At 45.1% G+C, this 21,215-nt stretch overlaps 1 protein-coding gene across 2 annotated transcripts in view; it reads left to right on the top strand.

Annotated features, from left to right (window-relative positions):
• Positions 1-21,215, top strand: part of LOC121562929 (gasdermin-E-like) — a 57,480-nt gene that overhangs the window by 6,168 nt on the left and 30,097 nt on the right. Inside the window, exon 1 of one of the 2 annotated variants that reach the window (XM_041875063.1) lies at positions 15,528-15,678. The exons of the other annotated variant lie outside the window; for it this stretch is intronic. The gene's annotated coding sequence lies outside the window, so the exon portion shown is untranslated. Of the gene's footprint in view, positions 1-15,527; positions 15,679-21,215 lie in introns of those variants that run through there. 2 annotated transcript variants of the gene reach the window in all.

The raw sequence follows: 21,215 nt of genomic DNA, 5'->3' as shown, positions 1-21,215 counted from the left end.
AGGTATGTCTGAACGCTCTAGTAAGAACAACGATCTGGCGCCGGTGGAGAGCCATGCCCAGGAATTAGTAGTGCAGGTTGATGAGAGAATAGTATGCAGCTGCGTAGGCAGGAATCACTGGAAACAACCCGCAGCTGCACAGGAAAGGCAGATCCTGAGCACGCCCCCCGATCCACTCCAGACACACACCGGCAGACGCACCAACATAATGGGGACAAACACACATACAGATACAACAGACAAAGAGGGGACAAAACCAGGAGGAAGGGAAACAGAAAAGGGAGAGACAAGCTGCCCACATAACAGTTTGTTTAGTTCAAATTAGCAGAATAATTTATTCAACATGAATAGCGAGGCGATTTCGAGTTAAGAAGTGCTTGTGTTTCCCAATAGCCAGCTGGAATAGGCTACTGAGGATGGGGTCATAATTTCAATCACTGAATTAAATATTAATAATATGTATATGAACTGAATATGCTTGTCAACAACAGCCAGTGTTTCTTTTTTTCTTTTTTACCTGTAGCCTAAACAATTGATCGGCAATTGCGATAGAGCTTTGATAACTTACATTTTAATTAACTAAACATGTCCATTAATAATTGCATAATAACATAAGGTTACAACAACAATAAACTGAAGTTATGGGCGATTTATTAAATCCGTGTGCCAGCTCCAGGTAGGCTACACAAGTGGCACAAATTGATTTGCAATGACTCCAGGGATATAGTCATTTCAACATATTTATTGTGCCAAATGGTAGCCAACAGTAGCCTACAATGGCATATCAATGAATAGGCTAATAGGCCAACAGATGCAAAGGTGTCATTTTTCACATTTGTCCGTTTCATTGAGGACTTTTCCGCATAACAGAGTCACGCTAGGGAGTTCCATAACGTCCATTTCAAATGTCCACTAGTACATCCCCCCAGACCCTAGAACTGAGCATGTGTAAAACACTTTGCTTGAAACTGTTTTCCATAAGCAAAGTCGATATTAGAATGTAGTTTAAACCATCTCCACGCAAATTGTTCTAATGCGCTCTAGTACACCCAAAGTCGTCTTCCAGTGTTTTGTGGCCGTTATTTCTTGATGCGCATTTTCTAGCGTGTTAATATGTTTTATTGTAAAAGGGTTGGAAAAAAATAGGTGTCTCCATAATGATTCTAAATAGCCTACCTACAACTGGTAAAAAGTTGTCATCAATGTAGCCCAAAGGCTTGAAAATGAGCGAACATGGCAACCCTGCCTTCCGGGAACAATTTGCTTACAGTGTCCTCTTTCTATTACCGTAAAACTTGTTAAACGCAGTCTGAAATAGCTGCCTGTCTCTTTTAATAGCCTGGCAACGCCACAAATTTCTGCAAATAAATGCCTGTTTCAAGGAAACGCCAGGTGTAAATGCATTGTTTATGAGGTGACCATGAAACGTTTACAAGGTTTTGTGTTTGGTTTGTTACATTAAATAAAGCAGTAATAACTCGGGAAAAAATGATGGCAATCATCCGTTTTTATCGCGAGTAAAAAACTGCTAGTCATTGCCTTCTAACAGCTGAGAACTGCTAGTTAACTGGCAGGCACAAAAGCAGTCAATTTTGGGAGTACAGACCCCCAGAAATCGGCCGATCGCCTCTATTGCCGAAAGTGCACGGTCAAAGTGGAGAATAATTATTCTGTCAAGGAAAAGTAACACAATCTCACACTCAATTCGTGCAAATATGTACCAAAAGTATTTTAGCAGATTTCGTGCGTTTTTGTGTGGCTTAATTCGTGTGAAAATACACACATTTTTGTGCAACTTAATTCATAGGAAAATACAGTTTTGGTGGGGAAACTTTTGAAATGTATTGAAGTAATGCACTACCTTTTTTTGTGTCCCACATTGATTTATATATAAAAAACAAATGTGTTAACAACACAATATTGTTAATCAACCAGGTTTTCACCGAAATATTTATAATATAATAGTAGCCTTACGCTTTTTTATTATGTATTAATGCCAATGCTGTTTTCTATGCATGTTTTCGCTTAATACTTTTGGATACTGGCGTTATGTCCGATTTTATGAGGGTTGCCAGATTGGTGTAAAAAGTTCTATTTGTTTGTTTTTTGTGTGGTATCGATGAAGGTATTTGATTGGAGAATGGGGATACATTTTCATGATGGGACATTTATTCACCAATAAATGTGGGGAAACAGAAGACCTGCAAAAAAAATCTGTTTGCTTTAAATTGACCTGGTGCGACTGCATGGTATTTACAACTATAACGAGTCTGAACTATGATCAATCAAGCCATATCAATGCAGTTAAATGTAAAATAATGAATTATGTTGGCTTAAATTTATGGCACTTCCAAGGCCGTTTCATGATGGTTAATATAGTCGTGTCAATCATGTTATATATTGTAACGAGGCATATGCCAGCATTGTAGGCCTACTGCTTCTGCCCAGAGGCCTACTAGGCTTTCATGGCAACGGCCGTTAGAGCTCACTTTGCCACGTAGGTTAGAGTCACTGTTGTAGCTTTTGGTGGCTACATTGGTGGCAGCATTAGCATCCCGCTCAGCTCACGTCTAGTTATGTGATCTAGTGGTGGGAAGCATTCTGTTTTTCAACAGTGTGTTGGGTGTAATTACATTGATGTATCTAGTTAGCAATGGATAAGCAACAATGGGAGTGATGGATAGAAGTAGTCACTACAAGTGTGATCAAGCCTTACATAAAAGCTGCCTGAAGCTGAATGGAAACTGCTATGCCCTGACCAGTTATTCAGAAGAAAATCCTCTGTGACTGTCTAATTTACGTAAGTTAACTTACCAGTATGGACCCAAATCAAACACATTCTACACATTTACAAACTACTTGTTTAAAGTGTTATTACAACCATGGTGTTCTTTTGTTACTGAAGCTTATATCAAATAACCTGACAATGATCCACATCCTATGGGTAGACAAATAATGTAAGTGTGTTATGCAGCAAAACACAACTATCCTTTTTTAGGATGCAAACCAGTAATATGAATCACTGTTAAACCATCCTGTTCTGATCTCATGAGATGGATGTAGGATTTTCTACGGCCTAGAATCGAGGCCTTTCCCAGTCGTGAAGGATGAAGCTAGGCCCCTCTTGGTTCTCATTGGCGAAGACTGAACTCAAGTTAGGGGTTACATGTCAGACTCTCCTACACCACCAAATACCCTTTTTAAGGTGATATAACTTGTATCATTATTATAGGACTGTGAAACCCATAGCCGAATGCCTTCACACTGAGCATTTCTCACCATTTATTTACGGATAGCAATTTCCATTTTATAACAAGTAGTGTCCATTTATTTACAGTATTGAGTTGATTCATTTTTGCTTTCTTCAGTGGAAATACAGAATATGTATAAAAATGCCAAATATACCAAAAACTAAATCAAGCAGAGATGTAATACTATTTAATCATGTTATTCATTACTGAAACATGCAAACTACAAACAGTTAACCAGTTAAAGATAATGAATACATGACAACAAGATACAAATATTTTATTTAAAATAATTCATACAAATGTCAAGAGTTGGCTATAACATGAGTACAAACAAAGTGAGTGTGTATATGTGTGTAAGTGTTTGTGTGCGTGTGTGTGTATTATGGTGTGTATTATAATTTCTCATCATAAAAATTTTTCCCCATTCCCCAATCAAATACCTTCATCGATACCACAAAAACAAAACAGAAAAATCTGTATTTTTTCTCCAATCTAGCAACCCTCATAAAATTCGACATAGCCTTGTATAAAATGCATAATGAAAGAAATGGTGTAATGTACACGAAAAAGTGGAGCCATGTATATAATGCATTATGAAGAAATTTGTGTAGGCCTACTGTTGCCTACATGAAAAAATGGACTTTCTGACTACAAGTGCAACAGTGTCCCAAAGTATTAAACGAAAACAAGCATAGAAAACAGTATTGGCATTAATTTAATAAACAACGTAAGGCTACTATTATATTATAATTATTAAATAATAATTAAGCTACACAGAAATGCACAAAAACGCACAAAATCTGCTGAAATTGGCGCCGACAGATATGGCGCCGACAGATATGGCAGCTCTGCTTCTAGCTCCTAAGCAACTTTGCAGTATATTGTTTTTTTGTGTGTTATTTCTTACATTGTTAGCCAATATTTTTTTTGTGTTATTACATACAGCCGGAAATAACTTTTGGATATCAGAATGGCGGTAACTCACCAGCATTACGACCAGGAATACGACTTTCCCAAATTGGATCCTTAGTTCGTACACCCCAGGGCAATTTAACTTATTCCAGAGACTGCTCCAAAACACCGCCAGCGGAGAAGAGGTATTCGAAGTGGACTTCTAGTCCGACTTAGGAGGCGTAAACACCATCCACCGCTATATTACTCGCTAATGTTCAGTCTCTGGATAATAAAGTAGATGAGCTCAGGGCGAGGATCTCCTTCCAGAGAGACATCAGGAATTGTATCATACTCTGTTTCACGGAAACATGGCTCTCTCTGGATTTACTGTCCCGTCAATACAGCCAGCTGGGTTCTCAGTACAATGCTTAGACAGGAATAAAGAACTCTCCAGGAAGAAGAAAGGCGGGGGTGTATGTTTCATGATTAACTAGTCATGGTGTGATTGTGATAACATACAGAACCTCAAGTCCTTTTGTTCACCCGACCTAGAATACCTCACAATCAAATGCCGACTCTATTACCTCCCAAGAGAATTCTCTTCGGTTGTAGTCACAGCCGTGTATATTCCCCCTCAAGCCGATACCACAACAGCCCTCAAAGAACTACATGGAACTTTATGCAAACTGGAAACCACATATTCTGATTTATCGTAGCTGGGGATTTTAACAAAGCAAATTTGAGGAAAACGCTACCGAAGTTCTTTCAACACATTGACTGATGTACTCTCACTGGAAAAACATTGGACCACTGCTACTCAACTTTTCGAAATGCCAACAAGGCCCTCCCCCGCCATCCCTTCAGCAAATCTGATCACGACTCAATTTTGCTCCTCCCTTCCTATAGGCAGAAACTCAAACAGGAGGTACCCGTGCTAAGGTCTATTCAACACTGATCTGACCAACCGGTATCCATGCTTCAAGATTGTTTTGATCACGTGGACTGGGATATGTTCTGGGTAGCCTCTGAGAATAACATTGACGAATACACAGATACGGTGACTGAGTTCATCAGGAAGTGTATAGGAGATGTTGTACCCACTGTGACTATTAAAACCTACCCAAACCAGAAACCGTGGATAGATGGCAGCATTTGCGAAAAAAATGAAAGCATGAACCACCGCATTTAACCGCGGCAAGATGACTGGGAATATTGCTGAATACAAACAGTGTAGTTATTCCCTCCGTAAGGCAATCAAACAGCCAAAACGTCAGTACAGAGACAAAGTGGAGTCGCAATTCAACGGCTCAGACACGAGACGTATGGGGCAGGGTCTACAGACAATCACGGACTACAAAGGGAAAACCTGCCACCTCGCGGACACCGACGTCTTGCTTCCAGACAAGCTAAACACCTTCTTCGCCCGCTTTGAGGATAACACAGTGCCACCGACGCAGCCCGCTAACAAGGACTGTGGGCTCTCCTTCTCGGTGGCCGTCGTGAGTAAGACATTTAAGCGTGTTAACCCTCGCAAGGCTGCTGGGCCCAAACGGCATCCCTAGCCGCGTCCTCAGAGCATGCGTAGACCAGCTGGCTGGAGTGTTTACGGACATATTCAATCTCTCCCTATCCCAGTCTGCTGTCCACCATTGTTCCTGTACCCAAGAAAGCAAAAGTAACTAAATGTCTATCGCCCCATAGCACTCACTTCTGTCATCATGATGTGCTTTGAGAGGCTTGTTAAGGATCATATCACCTCTACCTTACCTGACACCCTAGACCCACTTCAATTTGCTTACCGTCCCAATAGATCCACAGACGATGCAATCACCATCGCACTGCACACTGCCCTATCCCATCTGGACAAGAGGAATACCTATGTAAGAATGCTGTTCATTGACTATAGCTCAGCCTTCAACACCATAGTACCCTCCAAGCTCATCATTAAGCTTGGGGCCCTGGGTCTGAACCCCGCCCTGTGCAACTGGGTCCTGGACTTCCTGACGGGCCGCCCCCAGGTGGTGAAGGTAGGAAACAACACCTCCACTTCACTGATCCTCATCACAGGGGCCCCACAAGGGTGCGTGCTCAGCCCCCTCCTGTACTCCCTGCTCACCCATGACTGCGTGGCCACACACGCCTCCAACTCAATCATCAAGTTTGCAGATGACACAACAGTAGTAGGCCTGATTACCAACAATGACGAGACAGCCTACAGGGAGGAGGTAACGGCCTTGGGAGAGTGGTGCCAGGAAAATAATCTCTCACGCAATGTCAACAAAACAAAGGAGCTGATCGTGGACTTCACGAAACAGCAGAGGGAGCACGCCCTTATCCACATCGACGGGGCCGCAGTGGAGAAGGTGAAAAGCTTCAAGTTCCTCGGCGTACACATCACTGACAATCTGAAATGGTCCACCCCAGGCAGTGATACAGCGCCTCTTCAACCTCAGGATGCTGAACAAATTTGGTTGGCCCCTAAAACCCTCACAAATTTTACAGATGCACAATTGAGAGCATCCTGTCGGGCTGTATCACTGCCTGGTACGGCAACTGCACCGCCCGCAACCGCGGTCTGCCCAACACATCACCTGGGGAAAACGACCTGCCCTCCAGGACACCTACAGCACCCGATGTCACAGGAAGGCCAAAAAGACCATCAAGGACATCAACCACCCGAGCCACGACCTGTTCACCTCGCTATCATCCAAATGTCGAGGTCAGTACAGGTGCATCAAAGCTGGGACAGAGAGACTGAAAAACAGCTTCTATCTCAAGGCCATCAGCCTGTTAAATAGCCATCACTAGGCGGCTTCCACCCGGTTACGCAACCCTGCACCTTAGAGGCTGCTGCCCTATATACATAGACTTGGAATCACTGGCCACTTTAATAATGGAACACTAGTCATTTTAATAATGTTTACATACTGCTTTACTCATCTCATATCTATGTACTGTATTCTATTCTAGTGTATTTTAGTCAATGCCACTCCGACATTGCTCAATCTAATATCTATATATTTCTTAATTCCATTCTTTTACTTTAAGATTTGTGTGTATTGTTGTGAATTATTAGACAGTACTGTACTGTTGGAGCTAGGAACACAAGCATTTCGCTTCACCCGCAATAACATCTGCTAAATATGTGTATGTGACCAATAACATTTTATTTTATTTTATTTGAAATACTTTTTGTACATATTTGCACGAATTGAGTGTGAGATTGTGTTGCTCATTTACCAATGCATAATTTGTGTAATTTTAGGCCAGAATAGCACTTACGCCCCTCTGCCTCCAAGCTGTCAAATTGTTTTGCTCTTACAAGAAGTGTGATTGATTTCTATTTTGGTGCCTTTTGGAGTAACCTTGTGATGTTTTTTTTAATCATTAGGGTCTACATGTACAGTGGCTACAACTTAAGACCCTTGCAGCCTACTGTGGGACCCTCAAAAAGAGACATCAGCACGTTCACCAAGACCTCTGACACAGCAAGGGGTGCTGTTGGTGTTTTCACCTATGATCTCTTCAATCCCTCCAAGAATATGCACACCGAGATAATAGCTGTCATGTTCTCTGTGCCCTATGACTATAACTTGTACTCAAACTGGTTTGCAGTGGGAATCTTCGACAATGACAAAAGATGTGATGAAACTCTTTATAATGAGATGTATAGCAGTGAGGAGATAAGATTTGTCAGGGGTAAAGCAGACGGCTCCAGTATCACTTATAAAGGTGATTATGTGACCATCAAGGCCTCAATGTCAAGCAGTAGTCGTGCAATCATGAAGGTGGAGGTGTGTGACAATTGACAGCATAGTCATTACTAACCTTAAAACACTGATGGCGTCTAACTAAATGACTCATATGTGAAGATCTGAAGATTAATGAGGAATTTCAATGTGATGTTTGCAGAATAACTTAAACTCTAATAAATAAATGGCAAACAGCTGAGATTGGGTTTGGTTCTGAGTTTATGAAAACAAGGCAAACATTGTACTGAACTATTGAAATGTATGTTGTTTTTATTGCCACACAATAGCTGACTTGACGCCAATGTTAAAATGAATAAAGTTATCCAGTTCAGATATACTGTACAATTCTGCATTTTGGTGCTTCATTAGTGTTTCAAGTTCAAAGTTTATTTGCCACGTTCAAGCGCCTTGGTCCGCTTCTAATAACGATCGTGACAGCCTTTAACCCAAACATCACATTGCGGCCTGTAATTTAATATCAGTCCCAAGGCTCAATCCCCCTGTTCGCTTAGGAGCATAATAAAACCAAACAATGGCAACCAAATGCTTTTCACACTTGTATTCATCATGTGACCATAGCTTCTTCAAATTACTAAGATATTACATTATTAGAGTGCTATTTGAAAGCCACTAATAACATATTACCATTCACATACTGTCAACACTCATTACATTTGACATCAACTGATAGATCATGAGTACCATGAATCTTTCCGTTTTACTTTCTTTATCACTGTCTTTGTTACTTTCACTAGTCTCCATATCTGTTTCCTTCAACTAGGACCCTTTACTATTTCCAATAGGAAAACCCTCTCAATCACTACTGCTAATACACACAGATTACTCTCGAACAATGTTCTGCTTTTACCCCTATTGTAAGGTTTAAAAACAAACAAAACAAACATAATAACTTCTGTTCATCAGGATGCCATTGTCCCCTTTTACTTTCTCCTTATTGTTTGCATTAGTCTACCCTAACAATGTTATTATATATATTTATTATCAGTTTCCATTGGATATTCACTTTCTGCTTCACACTCATTAAATGTCTATTATTTTGAGATTAATATGTAATCTGCCGAAATTATAAAAAACTTTGGCCAATTCAGAAGGCGAGAGATACATTTTGGAGGGAGCTTCCTTTTTAAGGTAGCTCTCACGACTAGAGTTTTTTTCTAGGATCAACATTTATTATAACTGGGCTAGCGCTTCCTATCAGTCCACGGTCATTGGAGTGCTCTGTCCATAAGGTTTCTGGCACCTGAGACAGGATAGACTGGGAAACAGAGCCAGTTTCCCACTCCGTCTCGGGGAGTGGTTCAGATTTCCCTACCTGCGAATTGGTTTAGAACTTCATCATTAGGGATATCAACGAAAACTCCATCGGGAGTACAATCAATCGTAGCATTAAGTTTAGTTAACAAGTCTCTACCTAGCAAGTTGAACGGTTGAGTGGGTGAATACAGAAAATCATGTTCAACATTCATTGGTCCTACAGTATTGAACAGGGTATGGGTTTTGTTCCAAAATGTATTACCGGGGTGGAGAAAATCCCATAAGCGTTTATAGTTTTATTAGTTAGAGGTAGGTCAAGTCCAGTTTCTTTACCAAAAGGGGATGTAGTAGCACTTGTATCTACCAACATAGGAATTTGTTTTCCCTGTATGTTTACCATAATGTTTGGGCCAGATTGATCTACTTGTACCTGTGGGCATTGCTGTATCAAAGATGTTGTTTACCCTAAGGGGTGTTCCTGTTCTGATCTACCTCCTCTCCTCTGTGGTTCCAATCTCTTTGGACACTCATTTCTCCAGTGGTTTGTGACAATGGAAGCAGTCTTCATCTCCATTATTCCTATTCCTATTGTCCCCATCTCTATCCCCCCTGAACAAGAACCCCATGGTCACTCTGACAGAGCTCTAGAGTTCCTCTGTGGAGATGGGAGAACCTTCCAGAAGGACAACCATCTCTGCAGCACTACACCAATCAGGCCTTTATGGTAGAGTGGCCACTCCTCAGTAAAAGGCACGTGACAGCCCACTTGGAGTTCGCCAAAAGGCACCTAAAGACTCTCAGACCATGAGAAACAAGATTCTCTGTTCTGATGAAACCAAGATTGAACTATTTGGCCTGAATGCCAAGTGTCATGTCTGGAGGAAACCTGGCACCATCCCTACAGTTAAGCATGGTGGTGGCAGCAAAACTGTTTTTGCTCTGTCATTATGCGGTATTGTGTGTAGATTTATGAGGGAATAAACAATTTAATCCATTTTAGAATAAGGCTGTAACAAAATGTGGAAAAAGTCAAGGGGTCTGAATACTTTCCGAATGCACTGTATATCACGGCATCTTTCCTCATGATCACTGTTTCTTCTTTGCTAACTGCCCAACACCAATTCAAATTAAAAATAATACAGTGACCTTCAACAAAACTTTGTAGATTTTATTTAGGTTGTAGCAATAGTTATATTTTTTTTATAGATGTATAATACCAGTAAATGTATTAATGAAGCTGAATACAGCTTTATGCGTAGCCTGGAGAAATCCAGTCTGTTTGTGCTAACATTCCACTCCTTGACACTGCTTGTCATATTTGGCAAAACAAGGAGTGTAATGTACGAACAGACTGGATTTCTCCAAGCTACTTTATAATCATCCAAGAAACATAATAACTTTGAATCATCTTTGCCCTCATCAAAGGACAACTCTCTGATTTATTTGAATCATCTTTGCCCTCATCAAAAGACAACTCTCTGATTTATTTGAATCATCTTTGCCCTCATCAAAGGACAACTCTCTGATTTATTTGAATCATCTTTGCCCTCATCAAAGGACAACTCTCTGATTTATTTGAATCATCTTTGCCCTCATCAAAGGACAACTCTCTGATTTATTTGAATCATCTTTGCCCTCATCAAAGCACAACTCTCTGATTTATTTGTGTCTCTCCTGCAGGCTTTTGGACATGTCCCACTGTCTGATCCAGCAGACCCGTGAGAAGGCCAGGGAGGTGTTTGCGGTGGTGAAGAATAGGATTGTGACGACCCAGCCGTTCTAGGTCATAGAGGTCCAGCGGGGGAACTGATGAGCTTCTGTGGGCCCAAGAACACCCAAGTTCATCCCTCCTTTTATAGGCCCGCGGACCAATTTAAATTTATGTTATTGTTATTATTATTATTAGATTTTTTTGGGGGGAACTCAGTCTGGGTCTCAATTTATTGTTGAGAGTTAGATTAGTAGAATACACAAGGTGCAGTTTCGACATTTGGTTGTGCATTAGCAGTTTCTGTCTTGTTTTGTCAGTCACTGACAGTCACTCACCCATGTCAGCTAACATTTTTTAGATTGGTAAATCAGTCTCGCCTGCTATCTAAACTTGTAGTCATCATGTTTCGAATTACCAACCAGGGGTCCCCCATTGATTTTGTTAGTCACTCTCACTCAGATATCATATTAAAAACTGCAAACATTGTTGCTTAGGGCAAAATATGACTGCATGTGTGTGTATGGATGTGGGTCCGCAGACCCGCGAGCCACTGAGGACCCTCATGATGAGTTCAGATCCGCGAGCCACTGAGGAGCCTCATGATGAGTTCAGACCCGCGAGCCACTGAGGACCCTCATGATGAGTTCAGACCCGCGAGCCACTGAGGACCCTCATGATGAGTTCAGACCCGCGAGCCACTGAGGACCCTCATGATGAGTTCAGACCCGCGAGCCACTGAGGACCCTCATGATGAGTTCAGACCCGCGAGCCACTGTGGACCTTCATGATGAGTTTAGACCCGCGAGCCACTGCGGACCCTCATGATGATTTCAGACCCGCGAGCCACTGAGGACCCTCATGATGAGTTCAGACCCGCGAGCCACTGCGGACCCTCATGATGAGTTTAGACCCGCGAGCCACTGCGGACCCTCATGAAGAGTTTAGACCCGCGAACCACTGTGGACCCTCATGATGAGTTCAGACCCGCGAGCCACTGCGGACCCTCATGATGAGTTCAGACCCGCAAACCACAGTGGACCCTCATGATGAGTTCAGATTGTTTGTGGCCACCACCCCAATCAAAGTTCCCCATCCCTGGTCTAGTGGTCGACGGATACTGAATGGAATGTTACATGTTGTTCTTTATGTGAAACCCTTCATGGCCCTGTCACACTCAGGTTGTAGATGTGATTTACAACACATTTGACATAATGGTTGTTCATGAGTTTGTACAGGGCCAATGTCTAGCGTGTCCTACAGTAGGACCATTAAGGTCCAGAGGTTGTTTGTGTAGGTCATGTTCTATCAACAAAGGATATCATAGGGAGGATCATGTTGCTTCATGTAAAAGGTTCAGGGTCTTAGGAAGGCACTGCCTTGTAGAGATCATTATGTTTTCTCTAACAATTGATTTTTTACACATTATTTATGTCCCATTGTGGTTGCAGTCAAATCGTACTTATGGTAGTTTTCTGGTTGTGAAATCTCTGTTATACGGTGGCAGCTGAGTCAAACTTCCTCTAGATGCAAAGTGTCTGTTGTTTGTGTGTTGGCAGAACTGGAGAAACTGAGTAGTCATTTCCAGCTGCTGTCAGCCCTGCCAGCAGCCACACGTTCCTCTCTGCTCCAGCTCCTCAAGACAACCATGGAGGATGGAGAGGCAGTCAGTGTGCTGGAGAGTGAGTGTGGTGAGTGAGACGTCCAGAAACAGGGCCCAAACACACACACACAGTCCTACAGTAGACAGACGCACTGTTTGTTTTCTATGAGCGGATTACTGGACATGAATCAGCAGAGCTTTCTGAAAATGCTGAACATACTAACCTCTCATTACGTCCTGTCTGTTGTCATTATAGTGCAGCATAGAATCCTAAATATCTTCTGTCTCTAACCTTCACTCTTTTGTTTACATTTACAGTTGAAGTCAGAAGTTTACATACACTTAGGTTGGAGTCATTAAAACTCGTTTTTCAACCACTCTACAAATTACTTGTTAACAAACTATAGTTTTGGCAAGTCGGTTAGGACATCTACTTTGTGCATGACACAAGTAATTTTTCCAACAATTGTTTACAGATAGATTATTTCATTTATAATTCACTGTATCACAATTCCAGTGGGTCAGATGTTTACATGCACTAAGTTGACTGTGTCTTTAAACAGCTTGGAAAACCTGACTCAGTTACACCAGCTCTGTCAGGAGGAATGGGCCAAAATTCACCCAACTTATTGTGGGAAGCTTGTGAAAGGCTACCCAAAACATTTGACCCAAGTTAAACAATTTAAAGGCAATGCTACCAAATACTAATTGAGTGTATGTAAACTTCTGACCCAATGGGAATGTGATGAAAGAAATAAAAGCTGAAATAAATCATTCTCTCTACTATTATTCTGACATTTCACATTCTTAAAATAAAGTGGTGATCCTTACTGACCTAAGACAGGGAAGTTTTACTAGGATTAAATGTCAGGAATTGTGAAAAACTGAGTTTAAATGTATTTGGCTAAGGTGTATGTAAACTTCCTACTTCAACTGTAGTAGAGAAATGAACATTACATTCTAGTGGACATTCCTGCAGTCGGCATGCCAATTGCACGCTCCCTCAAAACTCCCTCAAGACATCTGTGACATTGTGTTGTGGGACAAAACTGCACATTTTAAAGTGGCCTTTTATTGTCCCCAACACAAGGTGCACCTGTTTAATGATCATGCTGTTTAATCAGCTGTCAGGTTGATTGGCAAAGGAGAATTGCTCATTAACAGGGATGTAAACAAATTTGTGCGCAACATTTAAGAGAAATAAGCTTTTTGTGCATATTAAAAATTTGGGGGATCTTTTATTTCAGCTCATGAAACATGGGACCAACGTTTTACATGTTGCGTTTATATTTTTGTTCAGTATAGATACAGTGCCTTCAGAACATATTCATACCCCTTGACTTATTCCAAATTTTTTGTTACAGCCTGAATTTAAAATGGATTAAATATTTTTTTCCTCACCCATCTTGACACAATACCACATAGCAAAGTGAAAACATGTTTTTAGAAATGTTTGCTAATTTATTGAAAATGAAATGCAGAAATATACCATTTACATACGTATTCACACCCCTGAGTCAATACTTTGTAGAAGCACCTTTGGGAGTGATTACAGCTGTGAGTCTTTCTGGGTAAGTCTCTAAGCGTTTTCCACACCTGGATAGTGCAACATTTGCCCATTATTCTTTTCAAAATTCTTCAAGCTCTGTCAAGTTGGTTGTTGATCATTGCTAGACAACCACTTTTAGGTCTTGCCATAGATTTATGTAGATTTAGGTTGAAACTGTTATTTGGCCACTCAGGAAAATTCACTGGGGGGGGGGGGTAGAAGGATTACTTTATCCTATCCCAGGTATTCCTTAAAGAGGTGGGGTTTCAAATGTCTCCGGAAGGTGGTGAGTGACTCCGCTGTCCTGGCGTCGTGAGGGTTCATTTGTAAAAATGTCCCAAAACAGAATTCAACTTTGACATTATGGGGTATTGTGTGTAGGCCATTGACAAAAAATCTAAATGTAATAAATAAATAAAAATCAGGCTTTAACAACAAAATGTGGAAAAGGTCAAGGGGTGTGAATACTTCCTGATGGCACTGTAACTACTGGTATTTAATGAACTAAGCCAAATGGTTGTTTCTATTGATTAACATGGGAGACATTTCTACCTTTGAAATATGCTATGTCTTTGAAAAATAAACAAATGTTACACTTGTGAAACAAATTAAGTCAAATTTTTCTATGATGAAAGTCATAAAAACAAACAAAAAAAAACACCAGTTAATTTATTTGACATCTGAAAATACAATGTTTTGCTCTGTTGAAATTGTAAAATCTATAACTTTTAAGTAGATATGGCAATTAGTTAAAAACAGTTAAGTTTCAGTAATATCACATCAAAAAGCGATATCATCTCCCTCCTCCTCTCTCCCTCCCTCCTCTCCTCTCCCTCGCCTCCTCTCCGCTCTCCCTCCCCTCCTCGCTCGCTCTCCCTCCTCTCTCTCCTTCCTCCTCTCCTCTCCTCTCTCCCTCCTCCTCTCCTCTCCTCTCCTCTCCTCTCCTCTCCTCTCCTCTCCCTCCCTCCTCTCCCTCCCCTCCTCCTCTCCTCTCCTCTCCTCTCCTCTCCTCTCCTCTCCTCTCCTCTCCTCCTCTCCTCTCCTCTCCTCTCCTCTCCTCTCCTCTCCTCTCCCTCTCCTCTCCTCTCCCTCCCTCCTCTCCCCCTCTCTCCCTCCCTCCTCTCCGCTCTCTCCCTCCCCCCTCCCCTCTCCCTCCCCCTCCTCTCTCTCCTCCTCTCCTCTCTCCCCCCTCCTCTCCCCCTCTCTCTCTCCCTCCTCCTCTCCTCTCCTCTCTCCCCGCTCCTCTCTCCCTCCTTCCCCCCCTCACTCCCCCTCCTATCTACCTCCCTCCTCCTCTCCTCTCTCCCTGCTCCTCCCCCCTCTCCTCTCCCCCCGCTCTCCCCCTCTCCTCTCCTCTCCCCCCTCCCCCCTCCTCTCCTCTCCTTATATTTCGAGTTCCGATGGGATGAGAAAGCTGCGGGGAAAAAAGCCTACTCTTCAAGAATCTATGCGTATATATCCATAATTTATGTCTAGATGACAGTGTAATGTTGATATACTGATCTGCACCCTCTCTTCCTTCCTCAACGGATGGAGGGGGCACATAGGAGGAAAACTTGGGTGTGGCTTCAGTTCTTCAACTCAAGAAAAACGCTTTGTCTTCTGATCATTTGAAGACTTGCAGCTTTCCTAAACACTAATTCCTGGTAAGCCTACTAATCATACAGGGGTGGTAATTGTATAATGTTAGTATAAAGTGCCCATTTGTTGTTAACCTAAAGCCTGGTTTCTTTGGCTAATGTATTTTATCAGTATAACGATGCAAATATTTTTATTTGTACAAAGGAATGTCAATTTGAATGTAGTGCACAGTGTGAGTGTTCTAGGTCGTCACACAATGTAGGGAAATCATATTACCAGACCTGGGTCAAAAATGTTTTCTGAATTTCAATTAGGCTACTTTTTATTGGCATTTGCAAATACTTCAAATATGTGTTTGTGCTAGTATTTGAAAGGCTGCATGTTCAATGATTTGTATTTAAATGTCTGGGTAGTAATTGGAAACTCACCATTATTTACACATTTCTATCAGCATTAGCAATAACTACTCCTACATACTTTATGCTAAAAATACAATTTAAACATTATCATGTACTTCTTCAAGCTATAGTTTTTCTTTTAGATATTTTTGATACTAAATGGTGGCCAGTCAGTGTTATGTTTGGAAGGATTGCTGCACATTTATTCCTAATAATACTGCTGTCACGCCCTGGCTCTGGGGACACTGTTATGTTGAGCCAGGGTGTGTAATTCTATGTTTGTATTTCTATGTTGGCCTGAGTGACTCCCAATCAGAGGCAACGAGTGTCAGCTGGTTGTCTCTGATTGGGAGCCATATTTAACTGTCTGTCTTTCACTTTGTGTTTGTGGTTTCTTGTTCTTATTTGGTTTGTGTTACACCGTAGACATCACGTTATCGTCTGTTGTTTTGATCGTGTGATCATTCATTAATAAATATGTTCACCTTCAACGCTGCGCATTGGTCTCTCCCTGACGATCGTGACAACTGCCCCAGTGTCACGGTTTCGGCCGAGGCTGCTCCTCCTCCTGGTTCGGGCAGGCTTCGGCGGTCGTCGTCCCCGGAGTACTAGCTGCCACCGATCTATGTTTCATGTTCGTTTGGTTTTGTCTTGATGTTGTACACCTGTGTCTAGTTAGTCCTCGTTAGTGTCCTATTTAGTTCTCGTTGTGTGTGTCTGTGTTTGTGTGTGATTGCTCTTCTGTTTTGGTGTTTGAGCTACGTACTTCCCTCCAGTGTTTGGAGAGGTTTTCGCACATGTTAGTGCGCCGTTTGTTTGACGCCTGTGTGTGCCGTTATTTCGCCTCCGGGCTTATTGTGCTCATTTTCTACGTGAATATTTCACTAAAGTCTTTTGGACTGAGCTTCTGCGTCCTGCGCTTGATTCCTGCACCACACCCACCTTCAGCATCCCTTGACACCCAGGAGGAACATTCTCTGAGGCAATGATCAAGCTTAAAGGATTGAGACAGGAAGTCAAGAACAATGCTGGGCAGGACGTGTTATGTTTGGAAGCGAGTGCTGCATGTGTCACGATCGTTCACGGAAGATATGGACCAAGGCGCAGCGTGATAAGCGTACATTTTATTAAGTACACAACACTCGACAAAAACAACAAACAAACGATACGTGAAGTCCTAGGTTATACAAAACAAACCTTAACGGAACAAGATCCCACAACTAATTAGTGCCAATCGGCTACCTAAGTATGGTCCCCAATCAGAGACAACGAGCTACAGCCGTCTCTGATTGGGAACCACCCTGGCCAACATAGATATACAAGAACTAGAACCGAACATAGAAAACTAAACATAGAACATCCACACCCTGGCTCAACATTTAAGAGTCCCCAGAGCCAGGGCGTGACAGTACCCCCCCCCCCAAAGGCGCGGACTGCGACCGCGCCAACCAAACACAACAGGGGAGGGGCCGGGTGGGCATTCCACCTTGGAGGCGGATCCGGCTCCGGGCGTGACCACCACTCTTTCGCTACCCCCCCGTAGCGCCCCTGGTCTGGACTGGAGCCGCTGGCCGGAGCTGGACTGGACACCGGTGGAGCGGATTTCTCTGGCTCCGGAGTGGATCCGCTGACTGGAGTTGGACCGGAGCCCGGTGGAGCGGATTGCTCTGGCTCCGGAGTGGAGCAGCTGACCGGTGCCGGACCAGGCACCGGTGGAACAGGCACGGGCCGTGCCGGACTGGACACACGCACCACTGGCTTGGTGCGGGGAGCAGGAACGGGCCGGACTGGGCTGTCGACGCGCACCACTGGCTTGGTGCGGGGAGCAGGAACGGGCCGGACCGGGCTGACGACACGCACCACTGGCTTGGTGCGGGGAGCAGGAACGGGCCGTACCGGGCTGACGACGCGCACCACTGGCTTGGTGCGAGGGACAGGAACAGGCCGGACCGGGCTGGGAACACGCACCATTGGCTTGGTGAGGGGAGCAGGAACAGGCTGGGCTGGACTGGGACCACGCACCACTGGCTTGGTGCGGGGAGAAGGCACAGGCCGGGCTGGACTGGGAACACGCAACACTGGTTTGCTGCGGGGAGCCGGAACGGGCCGGGCCGGACTGTGGAGGCAGACTGGAGGTCTGGAGCGGAGAGCTGACACAACCCGTCCTGGCTGAATGCCTATTTCCACACAATATGTGTGAGGCATCAGCACAGGACGTACAGGGCTGTGCACTCGTACTGGTGCTATAGCACGTGGCACTGGCGCAGGATGTACGGGACCGAGGAGGCGTACCGGAGGCCACGAGCATTGAGCCGGCACACCCCGTCCTGGCTGCATGCACCGGACGTACAGGACTGTGCCGGAACACTCGCGGCACAGTACGTGGCTCCGCATAACACGGAGCCTGCCCAGTCTCACGCTTCCTAGCCTGAGTACGGGGAGTTGGCTCTGCTCTAACTCTAGGCTCCGCCAACCACCCTTTTAGTCCCCCCAATTTTTTTTCTTGGGGCTGTCTCTCAGGCTTCCTCCTCGGCCGGTACCCTCTGCGTTGCCGCTGCTCCTCTCTGTAGCGCGCCTCCACATTCTCCTCCCAAGGACGGCGATCCATTCCGGCCTGAATCTCCTCCCAAGTCCAGGATCCCTTCCCGTCCAGGATCTCCTCCCAAGTCCAGGCTGTCTGTTCCTGGACACGCTGCTTGGTCCTCTTTTGGTGGGATCTTCTGTCACGATCGTTCACGGAAGATACGGACCAAGGCGCAGCGTGATAAGCGTACATTTTTTATTGTACTTAACACACGATCAAAAACAACAAACAAACGATACGTGAAGTCCTAGGTTATACAAACACAAACCTTAATGTGACAGAAGATCCCACCATTACAGGATCAAGCAGCGTGCCCGGGAGGAGAAGCTGGCGATGTCGCAGGTGGGCACATGTTGGTCTTGGGAGGACATATTCACGGGCAGAGGGCCATGGGCAAGAGTAAATGCCCAGGCAGGAGAGGAGAAACGACGACGGACACGCGAGAGGCAACCCCAAGTAATTTTTTTGAGGGGGCACACGGCGTGGACGACGGGGCTGCTAGAGGCAGCTACAGGGCGAGTTTGCAGACTAGGAGAGGAGGCCACCAGGTAACGGGGGCCATTGGTCATGAGGGGGAAGGAGAGTGTAGAGGCACGGCGAGAGGTACTGGGGTGTGTTACCAGTCCGGTCCGGCCCGTTCCTGATCCCCGCACAAGCCCAGTGGTGTGTGTTCCCAGTATGGTCCGGCCTGTTCCTGTCCCTCGCACCAAGCCTGTGGTGCGCGTCGCCAGCCCAGTCCGGCCTGTTCCTGCTCCCCGCACCAAGCCTGTGATGCGCGTCGTCAGCCCAGTCCGGCCTGTTCCTGCTCCCTGCACCAAGCCTGTGGTGCGCATCGCCAGCCCGGTCCGGCCTGTTCCTGCCCCTCGCACCAAGACAGTGGTGCGCGTCGCCAGCCCGGTCCGGCCTGTTCCTGCTCCCCGCACCAAGCCTGTGGTGCGCGTCGCCAGCCCGGCCCGGCCTGTTCCTGCTCCCCGCACCAAGCCAGTGGTGCGCGTCGCCAGCCCGATCCGGCCTGTACCTGCTCCCCGCACCAAGCCAGTGGTGCGCGTCGCCAGCCCGGTCCGGCCTGTTCCTGCCCCTCGCACCAAGCCAGTGGTGCGGCGTCGCCAGCCCGGTCCGGCCTGTTCCTGCCCCTCGCACCAAGCCAGTGGTGTGCGTCGCCAGCCCGGTCCGGCCTGTTCCTGCCCCTTCGCACCAAGCCAGTGGTGCGGCGTCGCCAGTCCGGTCCGGCCCGTTCCTGCTCCCCGCACCAAGCCAGTGGTGCGCGTCGTCAGCCCGGTCCGCCCGTTCCTGCTCCCCGCACCAAGCCAGTGGTGCGCGTCGTCAGCCCGGTCCGTCCCGTTCCTGCTCCCCGCACCAAGCCAGTGGTGCGCGTGTCCAAGTCCGGCACGGCCCGTGCCTGTTCCACCGGTGCCTGGTCCGGCACCGGTCAGCTGCTCCATCCCGAGCCAGAGCAATCCGCTCCACCGGGGTCCGGTCCAACTCCAGTCAGCGGATCCACTCCGGAGCCAGAGCAATCCGCTCCACCGGTGTCCAGTCCAGCTCCGGCCAGCGGCTCCAGTCTGGAGCCTGTACGGTTTGATCCACCGTCGTCGGGTCCAGCTCCAGTCAGCGGTGCCAGACCAGACCAGGAGCGCAACGGGGAGGTGGAGAGAAAGTGGTGGTCACGCCCGGAGCCAGATCCGCCTCCGAGGCGGAATTCCCACCCGGCCCCTACCCTGTTGTGTTTGTGTGGCGCGGTCGCAGTCCGCGCCTTTGGGGGGTACTGTCACGCCCTGGCTCTGGGGACTCTTAAATATTGAGCTAGGGTGTGTAGTTTCTATGTTGTATTTTCTATGTTTATTCTAGATCGTGTATTTCTATGTTGGCCGGTTGGTTCCCAATCAGAGGCAGCTGTGGCTCGTTGTCTCTGATTGGGAACCATACTTAGGCAGCCTGTTTTCACCAGTTAGTTGTGGGATCTTGTTCCGTTAAGGTTTGTGTTTGTATAACCTAGGACTTCACGTATCGTTTGTTTGTTGTTTTTGATTGTGTGTTAAGTACAATAAAAAATGTACGCTTATCACACTGCGCCTTGGTCCGTATCTTCCGTGAACGATCGTGACAGCATGTTTATTCCTAATAATACTGGCCCAGGAGGAACATTCTCTGAGGCAATGATCAAGCTTAAAGGATTGAGACAGGAAGTAAAGAACAATGCTGGGCAGGATGCACATGCCTGGGATTGGTTGGACTTAACTTTTGGAAAATGGGGAGCAATGTTCACTAAAATGGCAATGATGATAGGTATAGCACTGGTAGTAATGGGAATAGTATTTTGCTGTGTGTTGCCATTGCTGAAATCCCTGTTGATCAAAACAACGGTAAAACAAATGACTGTGAGGAGAACGGCTATAAGGACCAAAACCGAATGGGACATGAAATTGACAGAGGTGATCCAAGTTCCAAGGAAACCAGGACATTATATTAATTCTAACAGGAAGCCTTGCAACGACAAAGGAGGACCACTTGACTGTACTTATGGAAACCCAGAATGTGTATATGGGGTAGTGGCAGGAGGAAGATGGAAGTGAAGACAAATATAAAAATCTGTGAAAATATTATTTAAAAATAGAAATAG

The sequence above is a fragment of the Coregonus clupeaformis genome, unplaced genomic scaffold (assembly GCF_020615455.1).
Source record: "Coregonus clupeaformis isolate EN_2021a unplaced genomic scaffold, ASM2061545v1 scaf0064, whole genome shotgun sequence".
Taxonomy (NCBI): domain Eukaryota; kingdom Metazoa; phylum Chordata; class Actinopteri; order Salmoniformes; family Salmonidae; genus Coregonus; species Coregonus clupeaformis.
This window is presented reverse-complemented; position numbering and strand designations above follow the sequence as displayed.